Source organism: Mauremys reevesii, linkage group 1 (assembly GCF_016161935.1).
Source record: "Mauremys reevesii isolate NIE-2019 linkage group 1, ASM1616193v1, whole genome shotgun sequence".
NCBI classification, from domain to species: domain Eukaryota; kingdom Metazoa; phylum Chordata; order Testudines; family Geoemydidae; genus Mauremys; species Mauremys reevesii.
This window is the reverse complement of record NC_052623.1, coordinates 141,358,779-141,370,009: the sequence shown is the minus strand read 5'-3', so window position 1 is coordinate 141,370,009 and position 11,231 is coordinate 141,358,779.

Here is an 11,231-nt window from a genome sequence, read left to right as displayed (position 1 = left end):
AGCTCTGTTCTAGACTGTGTTCCTGTCATCTAATAAACCTTCTGTTTTACTGTCTGGCTGAAAGTCACATCTGACTGCGGAGTTGGGGTGCAGGGACCTCTGGTTGCCCCAGGACCTGCCTGGGCACACTCACTGCAGAAAGCACACAGTGTGGAAGAGCATGCTGAATGCTCCGAGGTCAGACCCAGGAAGGTGTAAGCTTCTTGCCCTGGAGACAGTATGCTCAGAGAGGAGGCTCCCCCAGAGTCCTGACTGGCTTTGTATGGAGTTGTTCCAAAGCATCCCAGCATCCCCTTCCACACCATGCGCTTCCCGGAAGTCTGCACAGGCACTGACACTCCCTCCTCTGGCCTTTGTCTCTTTTCCAGGCATTAGGAGGCCACCTGATCTCTTTGTTCTCCAACACCTTCAGTTGGCACCTTGCAGGAGAGTGGCCCAGGCCATCAGTTGCCTGGAGGCAGGGTTGCAGCCATTCTCTGTGCAGACGGCATCACACTGGCCCTCTAGGGCTCTACAACAATCACACCCCCTTATCCCACCATCTAGAGTCTTAAGAAATGCATTGGGGAAACTGAGGCACACAGACAGTATTCAGAGAAAACACCTGTATATGACCAGTTACATACTTTGAAGGGTGTAAAATAATCAAATATTGTGCTAAATACAATGATACTCCAAACTGACCACCAAATTTAAGTTGCATGTTTTTCCCCTCAGGTGAGGGTTCTGGGGTGGGACTGGGGATGAGGGGTTCACAGTGCAGGAGCGTGCTCGGTGCTGGGGGTGCAGGCTTTGGGGTGGGGCAGGGCTGAGGATGAGGAACTTGGTGTGCAGACAGGCTACCCCAGGGCTAGGGCCAGAGAGGACTCCCCATCACCACCACTGGCAGCAGCAAGCTCCAGGGGAGGGACCCCTCCTGCCCCCCACGGCACATACACTCTGCACATGCTCCTAGGGCCCCTCTCAGGTCCAGAAAGCTCACTCCCCTCCCCTATGATGGGTACTGGGGGGGGGCACAGGAGGCCTTCCATGTTGCTGCCCCTCACCATAACTTCACTGTGGATGGGGCTGCCCCTTGCCCAGCATGGGGCAGAAGTGGGGTAGGCAGGGTGGTGGCTGGCTATGGGACGGGGGAGCAGGGTGTCATAAAATTCACCCAAGCCCCAGCTGCTCAGGTCTAGGAAGCCTCCCTCTCCCATCCTTCCTGTGGCGGGTGGGTTGGTGGGTGCTGGGGGAGGGGGCATTGCCTTCACATGTGGCTTCCTGCCTCCCATGTGCAGCCTGCTGTGCCTCACTGGGGGTAGGAGTAGGGGCTGGTACTGGGGCTGGGGCAGGGGGGGAATCATAGGGTCAAACACTCAAACATAATAAAAAATCATAGGGTCAAACACTCACGGAAGCCCCAACAGCTGCTAAGGTGAGTGATGTCTGTCTCCTGGCCCGTTTGTGTCTCCTCCAGGTAGGGGCAGGAGAGGGGAGGCCCCCTCCACTCCCCTCCCCTCCCCCTCCTGAGTGCTTCAGCAGCAGTTAGCATTCCTCTTATGCTAATGCTGCAGCCCTTAGGCTACGGCAGCAGCAGCAAAGGAGAGAGACACGCGCTGTGCGCTCTCTTTACAGTCAGGCAGGGAAGCTCCAGGGAGGGGGAAAAATCTAGCTCCAAATATTGGTGGAGCAGAGCCCCTGATTATGAATATTCCTGGGGCTTTAGCTCCAAGAGCCCATATAAGTTGGCGCCCATGTCCACAGACTTTTCATACTATGTCCAGTGGTGGATTGCTGCAGGCCAAGTGCAGCCACTTTTCAGCCAGCAGGTGACACTGGAGAGACAGGTGTTAGGTACCAAAGCACTCTTGGATATTTGAACTAAAGTTGCATCAAATCAGAAGTCTTTCAGAACGCTAATTGTTATTGTTTACTCATGATAATGTTGAAAGAGGAGAGTTCACATTAGGGGTCTCTCGTTTGTCAAAATGAACAGTTCTGCATTTGGTGAAAAAAAAATTCACAGATGGAGCTGTGTCTGTCAGGTTATAGCCTAAGGCAAACCTTAACTACAGTGCACCTTAACCTGAAGCACTGTGGCCACAGCCGGGATCAGTAACAGACGTACCATTTACATGCTGGGGAGATGGGTTGAATGGTAAAGTGCTACACAATTTCGCATGATTTAAAATCTCCATTTCAGAGACCTGAGACTGAACTAACAAAGGTGTTTGCAAGCCAGCATCAAGGTGCATTGGCAAAGCTGCACAAAGAATTATGCAGATTTTCTGCTTGGTTTGTACAACGCTTCATTGGGAAGCAAATGTTACTATCCTCATTTTTATGAGCACCAAATTCAATTTTTAAAGTTTAAAAAATCCACACTTTGCATTTTTCTTGCAAGCAAACAAAATGCACAAAAACACTAATTTGCCTTAAACATTTACACCCTCAGAAGCAGTGAGGCTGGCACCCAGTCAGTTTCTAAAATAATCCATTAACAATTAATGTAAACTGCTTATAGTTATTGTCCAACTACTCCATTGTGTAGCACCCTTGACCTTTCCACTGCTCCTTTCAAGCTCATCTGGTGAATCAATCCATTTGGGATCTGTATGGTGTAATGCTGCTGTCACAGTTCAGGGCAGTGGCACCTGTATAAATTCCCTCTCATGGTTCAGCAAGGACTCTTCACCTATCATGTCTCTTAGGCAGAGACCCTGTGTGTCTCTCATGCCTGACTGAGGGTTTTCCAGGCTGCCCAGTTCCCTGCCTACTCTGTGAAGTCCCCACCAAGATGGACTGACTCAGTAGGCCTCCTTTGCTTTTCTCCTCAGAGGCTACAAACAGCATAATTGCCCAGAGTTATAAGATACCACACAGCTTTTCCTAAGCAAGCACATTTATTCTTAAGGTGAAAGCATTACAGAGAAAACATATTAAAACAATAAAAGGACTTAAACACAGGCTAATAAGCTAACCAGAAATCACCCCTACAAGTCCAACAAGGGCTCTGAGGGGTGGTCAGTCCTTCAAACCCTAGATAGGTGGTGTTCCGTGGTACCAGTTCATAAATGGCTTGGCCCACAGTCACTCCTTTATACAGTTGGGGTCTTTGATCTGCAGAGACATAAATAGGCAACCTGCCAGACACAGATCCCCAGATCAGGGCAATGCTTCCTAGGGCTGGGTCTTCGCATAACTAGAGGTGGTAATTTGTATTCACCTCCCCCCAGGTATTTCTTAGGAAGCCCACTTAACTTTGTCTGTCGGGCACATTGTTGTCCTTTGAAGCTCATAACCTTTCCAAAGGCTTACACTGGCCATGTCTCTCCCCTAGAGAAGTTACATACAACCCTACAATAATACATAAACTTTGCATTTTTAATACACAATGAACTCCTAAAATACTTAAACTTAATTCAATACAATTTAACTTAATCTAGTGAGGTTTGTCCAGGATACTGTAGGAAGTGGCCTTATCTGCCACAGCTGCAACATTCCTACACACACACACCCGCCGCCGCCACCGCCACCGGTAGTTACTAGATCGTGACTTGATGCTTCGCCATAGCTCCTAGGCTGGAACTGAACTGTTACATTCAGCCCTCCTCCTAGGACTGCCTGATGAACCTCCTTCTTTACATCGACTAATTGGCAAAACAGAGACATTTCTGCGGAAAATTTGTCCCTTTCCCCCCTCAATTGAAAATTTTCAAAATGTGAATTTTTGAAACCAGCTTTAACACCAATGTTCCTGTTATATTTTGAGTGAACCCACCACCTGCCCCCAGTGATACTAGTGGAATCTAAGCGATTCAGAGTTAAAGAAGACATTCCAAAACAGAGAAAGGAAACACAAGCATAATGCCGTGACAGACGGACCATGAGGGAAATCCTGCCTCTATTGACGTTAATGTAAAAACTCCCATTGACTTCTCTTGATTTTATAAGGGTGAACTTGTCACTCTTTATGGGCAAGAGTGCTCAGTGCTGGACTAACTCCACTTCTACTGTACTGAAGTTAATGGATGGGACCAGAGTTCAGTTAACACTGAGCACTATTGAAAATCCCACCTATGACTCTACATTAAATTTAAAAAACCCCTCTAATTTTTTACATGCAGTTTTGCACAGGCCTGTTTGTAAATCCACATGCATTTGCATGTGCCAATAAAATGCCTACTAATCCCACTACTGCATCACCACATGCAGATAAAATGCTATGTGCACATATGATGTAAGTGCATGGACAAGCTTGCCTGCACAAGCAGGTAAAGCTGAGCTGATGTCTGAAAATATGGCCCCAAGGTTCCTTTTTTCAATTCATGCAATGAATTTCATATTTGTAATTAGGCAGCAGTTTGTACTTTGCAGTCCCTTTATTTTTTGTTCTTTCGAAAAAGCTAAAGACGGATGGTAAAATGTAATAATTTTCTACTAGTAACCTGGAATTCTAAGCGAGCCAATGAAAACAAGAAAAGTATGTGGGATTCGTTTTTCCACAGAGTAGAAAAAGAGTAGAAGGGGAAACAGAGGCACTGAAACTTGTCCAAAATCAGACATGAGGTCAGGGGCAGAGCTTTGAGTAGAGGCCTGGTCTCCTGAGTCCCAGTTTAGTGCACTAGGCAACAGACCACATTGTCGCTCAGATTGATGAGCATCTCCTTCTCTCTCATTCATTCTTTACTGTCACCCCCCCCCCCATCCTCTCTTATCTGTCCTCTTTCCCTCCTCCAAGCTATGCTGGTTCTCCTCCCTTATTCCTCTTTTTCTGCTCTCTTTGCTCCCATGTATGGTCCATTGTCAAGCTGCAACTCTCCCCATTTCTGGAGGGGATGCCCCTTTAGCCTTAGGCTAGATGGAGCCTGGTCAGATTTGAGGCATTTTGAAGGGCAGTGTGGGGAAGCCAGAAGCGTGGCTGCCTGCTCTGTACCTGTTCTGTCCATAAAGGGAGGATTTGAATCTCTAGGGCTCTCATTCTGGCACCTTTTATGAGCACTTAATAAATAAATAAAATGCAGACTATTTATCAGAGAAATCAGACTGGCTCCTTTGCAGCTGTTCCTGTCTCTTGGGCAAATGCATATAATTAGATAGGATTTTTTTTTAATTAAAAAAACACTTGAATAACCAATTTGGAATCATTCCAGTCAATTGGATAAATGTGTATCTAGGCAAATTTTAAAATCTATGCTTAGTACCAGATAGACTAGAAGAAAATCTCAGATGGAGCCTCTCTAGTTTACTGGTCAGATGTGTATTGGGGCAGTTTTTAAAACATTTTTCTGTAGCCAATAAGTAATGATCTTTTAGGATTGGTTAAAGCCAGATTTATGTTTTAAGGGGTGGTTTTTATTGAGAATCACATTAGTGATCTGGGCCAAGATAGACAGAAAGCACTACCAGACTATTGTTACTGTTTTCACAGGACTAAGCCAAGCTATTCTCCTGCTCGTGCCAAGCAATAAAACAATTCTTTTGGCACTCCTAGCACTTGCAAACTGTCTCAATGAGATCCCCTTCTTGTGAAGATAGGTATATCTAAACAGAGGGAAATTCAACCCCCCCCTCCCTTTTTATTTTTTACTAGAATCAAAAGCAAGTCTGATTGACATGAGATTGTAAATACAGGTACATTTTGGTATGAATGAGGGAACATACAATTGACTTTTAAAATTATTTTCCCCCGGTAATACTCCATATGTTTGCATTGCAGTCAGGGAACAATAGGAGAGCCCTCCGGTGGTTAATTTTACACCTGTATAGTCTGCTGGATTGAAACCAAGATTGTGTAGCCTAATAGATAAAATATCTCGGTTATGTTGCCAGGACAGTGAATTCACATCCCAAGGGGGGAGGTTATTAGAAATTCCTCCTCTCATTTTCAAATGGATATCACGTTTTCATCACTTCATCTTTCTCATCCCCAAATACCTGAAAAATCTTTTGTTTCAAGAAGCATAACACACAAGATTATTCTCCATATTGTTTGCAGGACATGGTGCGTGTATATCCTGCATGGGGCTCAGCGGCCTCACCTCCCTCTGACTTTGCCAGGATTAAAGATAATACCTTTGACAAGGCAGCCAGCTCACCGTAGCACTCCAAATACAAAAATAAATAACCTAAAAGACAGCTGTATCATTGTAGCACCCTCTTCTGGCTAAACTACATAATAACAAAGAGAGGCAAGTCAGGAAAGGAGGAAGACACTTGTTTCATACTGCAGGGCTGCAACTACATACCCAGGGGCGGCTCCAGGCCCCAGCACGCCAAGCGCGTGCTTGGGGCAGCATGCCGCGGGGGGCGCTCTGCCAGTTGCCAGGAGGGCGGCAGGCGGCTCCGGTGGACCTCCCGCAGGCGTGCCCTCCTGGCGTGCCTGCGGGAGGTCCACCGGAGCCACGGGACCAGCGGGCCGCGGGACCAGCAGACCCTCCACAGGCACGCCTGCGGGAGGTCCACCAGAGCTGCCTGCCACCCTCCCGGCAACAGGCACAGCACCCCCCGCGGCATGCTGCCATGCTTGGGGCGGCGAAATGTTTAGAGCCGCCCCTGTACACACCACACAACAAAAACACCAACCCAGGAACCAAACCCTGCAACAAACCCCGTTGCCAACTCTGTCCAGATATCTATTCAAGGGACACCATCATAGGACCTAACCACATCAGCCACACCATCAGGGGCTCATTCACCTGCACATCTACCAATGTGACATATGCCATCATGTGCCAGCAATGCCCCTCTGCCATGTACATTGGCCAAACTGGACAGTCTCTATGCAAAAGAATAAATGGACACAAATCTGACATCAGGAATCATAACATTCAAAAACCAGTAGGAGAACACTTCAATCTCCCTGGTCACTCAATAAAAGTGGCAATTTTTCACCAAAAATCTTCAAAAACAGACTCCAAGTGAAGCTACAGAACTGGAATTAATTTGCAAACTGGACACCATCAGATTCGGCCTGAATAAAGACCGGGTGTGGTTGGGTCATTAAAAAACCTAAACCTAATTTCCCTCTACTGTTACTCACACCTTCTTGTCAACTGTCTGAAATGGGCCAAAAGTTATTTTTCCTCCCTTGGTATCCTGCTGTTAATTGAATTGTCTTGTTAGACTGACCTCCCACTTGGCAAGGCAACTCCCATCCTTTCATATATTTATGATTGGTTCCTGCTCCTGTATTTCCCACTCCATGCATCTGATGAAGTGGGTTCTAGCCCATGAAAGCTTATGCCCAAATAAATTTGTTAGTCTCTAAGGTGCCACAAGGACTCCTCGCGGTTTATGCGGATATAGACTAACACAGCTACCACTCTGAAATAAATATACTTGTTTCACATTATAGGGGTTTTTTGCTTGTATTTGTTATAGTGACTATTCAATAACAGTCACAAGCAAGATACTAGGTCAGTCATGTGGTTAGGTACCTGGACTGGGATTCAGGAGGTTTGGGTTCAGGTTCCACCTCTACAACAGATTTCCTGAGTGACCTTGGCAAGTCTCAAGTCCCCATCTGTAAACAGGATGATAACAATGCTTCCTGCCTCCAACCTTGTCTACGTAGACTGTGGCATGTACAGCACTTGGCACAACGAGTCCCTGTTTGCAGTTTGAGCCACTAGACATTACTGTCATTAGGGTGACCAGACAGCAAGTGTGAAAAATCAGGATGGGGGTGGGACATAATACGAGCCCATATTAAAAAAAGCCCCAAATATCGGGACTGTCCCTATAAAAATCAGGACATCTGGTCACCCTGTCATACAAATTATTAAGCAGTACCTCACAATCAAGTAGATTAGATTTAGTACGCTTGAGAATATTAAACTAATATAAGTGTACATAGTTTACTGTGCATCACTGGTATTCTTCCCATACAAACTATGCTCTCTGTAGTGAGGCAGCCTGGCTCCCAGCCGCCCCAGAGAGGGATGAGCCCCTCCGGATGCCAAAGTGGGCGGAGCCACTGGAGCCTGCGCCCACCCCCCAGAGGTCAAAGCACAGGACAGGAAGTATAAAAGCCCAACCCCAGGGCTCAGAAAGTCCCTGGCCGCCGGAGAAACCAGATGTTGGTGGCCTAGCTCCCGCTGGGGAGACTCCTGCAACCTGTGACCGACCCAAGGACTGGCCATACCAGTCAAGGCCAGATGCCGACCAGATCCCAGAGAAGCTGTTAAGCCTGTGAGAAGCGACTCAGAGAAGCTGCCAAGCCTACCGCTTGCCGAGTACACTGAGGAGCCCATGGTGCTTGATTCCGGGGAGGACCCCGATCAGATGCAGGTACTGCTAGAGGGTGAGGTAGGAAGTAGCCCCGGGGCAGCCGACCCTAGTCTGGCTGCGGCACACCCAGAGCCGATATCAGTGTGTTGCGGCCAGGATCCCCACTGACATGGGAGCCGGCCGCCAGCTGCTGTTAGGGCCCCGGGCTGGGACGCAGAGGAGTGGGCCGGCCTGCGTCCCCCCTGCTACCCCACTCATGGGTGGCAGTCTCCCCCTCGCCCCAGACGCTCAGGACCAGGAGCCTGTGTTTTGTTCCTGAACTATTTGCTCACCCCCTGCCTGAGGGCCTGAGCTCTTGACTGTTTCCTCCCCCACCAGGCTAATTCCCCGACACACAGGACCTAAGTAGTGAGGCGGCCTGGCTCCTAGACGCATGGAGAGGGGCGACCCCAACCGAACCCCTCTACTCTTTCATATAAAGGATTTCACAGGTTCCTTTGCAAAGAACTATTACTTAAAGTTCTTTCTTTAGGAGACAATTTTTTTTAAAGTGACCTACTATTCTCGTATTTATTTTACAATGCATGAGAATAGTACAATTCGTGGTCTTACAGAGATCCCCAGGAAATGCCACAAGGATCTGGGAAGGGAGAGGAAAAGAAGTCAGACAACAAATACACTTCTGCAGCCTATCAGTAGGTGGGCTTTGGAGATGGGATACAATAGAGAGACTGGAGTAGCGGGGGCATCTGTTTTGAACTGTTAAAGCTTTGTGTATTTAAGTGCAGAAAAGGTGCAGTCCAATTTTTCTTTCTACTGGAAGGGATGGCCTTTATGTACAGATATAAAATGGAGTCTCTACTTTCAAGGCTACACTAGTATTAGTCTTTTTCCCCCACTCCATTTTTCTTTTCATTTCATAACTTTTCATCTCTTCAAGGGCGTTTTCTTACATTGCTTATTTCAGCAACGTGGTTATTTCCTTCTACAAAATCCTTTGCAATATATTTTCAGCTACTTTCACAATGGACTACAAGCATCTATACAAAATTAATTCCTATACAGACATGCCAATATATACACTTCTTGGAAAACAATCTTACTGTAATATCCGAAGGCCTCTAGGTCTCAGACAACTGCTCTTCTTTGAGTTGCTAAAAACCAAGGTCTTTAGGTTTGCTAGAGCACCTTTGCTATTATGATTCTTTCATTCCCAATACACATCTGGAGATTTCAGACAATCAAAATTAGTAAGGCACAATTCACTGAGCTATATTTGTTTAAACAACAGTATTTCTCAGCTGCTCTTTTCCAGCTGCAGGTCAAATCATATAAAACCAAAGGGTGTTCAGAAAGGATTAAGCATTGCTGGGTAGGCAAGTGGAATAAAATTCCCTGAAGCAGTAAGTCTCACCGAAATCCCACTAGGAAGGGCTTGAGTTAGAGCTGATTTGTATGTGCTAGGTTTTTGAAGGCTCAGCAGAGGAGCACTTGAAAGCAACAGGGTGTCACACATGGGCCAAGAGAAGAGAAATGTAGTATGCGTGAGAGAGTGGGTTCTATGAAGAGCAAAGGAAACAAACATGCCTATATCCCAGGAGCCGGCAACCTTTCAGAAGTGCTGTGCCGAGTCTTCATTTATTCACTCTAATTTAAGGTTTCACGTGCCAGTAATACATTTTAACGTTTTTAGAAGGTCTCTTTCTATAAGTCTATAATATATAACTGCAACTGTTCACACATCGCTGAAGACACAGCATTGTTGTATGTAAAGTAAATAAGGTTTTTAAAATGTTTAAGAAGCTTCATTTAAAATTAAATTAAAATGCAGAGCCCCCAGACCAGTGGCCAGGACCCGGCAGTGTGAGTGCCACTGAAAATCAGCTCACGTGCTGCCTTTGGCACGCGTGCCATAGGTTGCCTACCCCTGCTATATCCCAACACAAATATAATTGAGTCATCCTATTACCTGTGGATTCTTTGGGAGACAGGTTAGGGTTTTTGGAGGGCAGAGAATTGCAGCAGCTGGTACAGGTTACAAAGTTGATCTGTTGAGCAGAATGGCTTAGGAGTAGGGATCCAGTAGTAGAGAGACATGGAGGGGGTGAGGAGTGTGGGCTCAAATCCCTTGAGGGAGAGGGAAGACTGAGGTAGCTCGGAAACTGGAAAGGGCATGGCCTAAATCCAGAAGGAGAAAAAAGGGGATTTCAGTGGCAGGGAAATTGGTCAAAACACATGCCTGGCGCTATGGTTGAAGGTTCCTGATTACACGACGTCCAGGGTGGGTATAAGCCAGGTTTTTATTACGTGCAAAGAACAATACATCTGCAACTGTTCACACATCCCTGAAGACACAGCATTTCTGCTTTAAGTGACTGCCCCATAGAAGTGCAGACTGATAATATCTTAGATACAAATACACACATATCACCTGTAAATATTTACCTATGTATTAAGGGTCTGATCTAAAGCCCACTGAAATCTATGGAAAGACTCTCATTGACTTAAATGAGCTTTGGATCAGGCCCTAAAACACAACTTATTATATTTATGATTTGTATTGTGTCAGTGCCTAGCAACTCTAGTCATAGACCAGGACCTCAGTGTACTAGGTGCTGTACAAACGCAGCACCAAGTGATGGTCCCTGTCCAAGAGAGCTTACCTGCCACCACTTCAATATCTCCATTGGCTCACTGTACTTGCAGGGAGTCCTAGTTGTTCTGTACCATTGGCAGCATGAAAAAAGCTTGTATCAGTAGGACAGTGAAAGAAGAAGAGGGCTCATTCTTAATGCAATCCTGCTGGAATTTGGCCAATACTTAAACTGGGCCTTCTGCTGAGAAGTTAAGACAAAACACAGGAAACATCTCCCCATTTCAATGTTTTGGAGATCAGATTTTCAGCATTTTTGTAAGGTCAGTCATAGTCATTATTATTAAAGTGCTGACAGTGTTCTCTGCTCTGTGCAAAACAGGCAGACAATATCTGGCCCATAAATTTGTTCACCCTGATCTTT